Consider the following 560-nt stretch of genomic DNA (forward strand, 5'->3'; position numbering starts at 1 on the left):
TGTGACTGTCGCACGTTCAGTTGTAACACCCTTCCGGTGCTTAGCTGCCATGACACACGAGGGCTGGGATACTGCCAGGTTCCCCAAGCCTAGACAGGGGAAGTCGAGAGGCCGAGGTCGGGTTCGAACCACGGACCTTCCGGTCAGTAAATTCGCGCTCCGACCACTTGGGGCATCTCGCCCCCCCCCTTATCGCACGTGGGAGCCTGTTTGCTCCTTTGGTTTGTACTTTTGTAGTCCAAGCGGACCATTTGTTTTGGACGAGTATCATCTGTCGAGGTTTGTGTAATTTGTGAATTTGTCTTACATTAATAGCACCGTATAGATACCCGGCTCCGACTTTGTTTTGCCTTCCCGTCCACGCGTCGCTCGAAAGATACCGTTCGCCCGTTACACAAGCCTTACAACATAACTGAAGATACATTGCTATGTTCATAATAGCTGAGCCATTCGGGGAATGTGTTTAAATAAGAAAAATTCGAACCATCACATAGCAAGCAAGTGGTCAGCGACCTCACCTCGTATTGCGGTGTGCCTCAGAAAGGCTTTTGAATGGTCGT

Source organism: Opisthorchis viverrini, assembly GCF_000715545.1.
Source record: "Opisthorchis viverrini unplaced genomic scaffold opera_v5_289, whole genome shotgun sequence".
In the NCBI taxonomy this organism is placed as follows: domain Eukaryota; kingdom Metazoa; phylum Platyhelminthes; class Trematoda; order Opisthorchiida; family Opisthorchiidae; genus Opisthorchis; species Opisthorchis viverrini.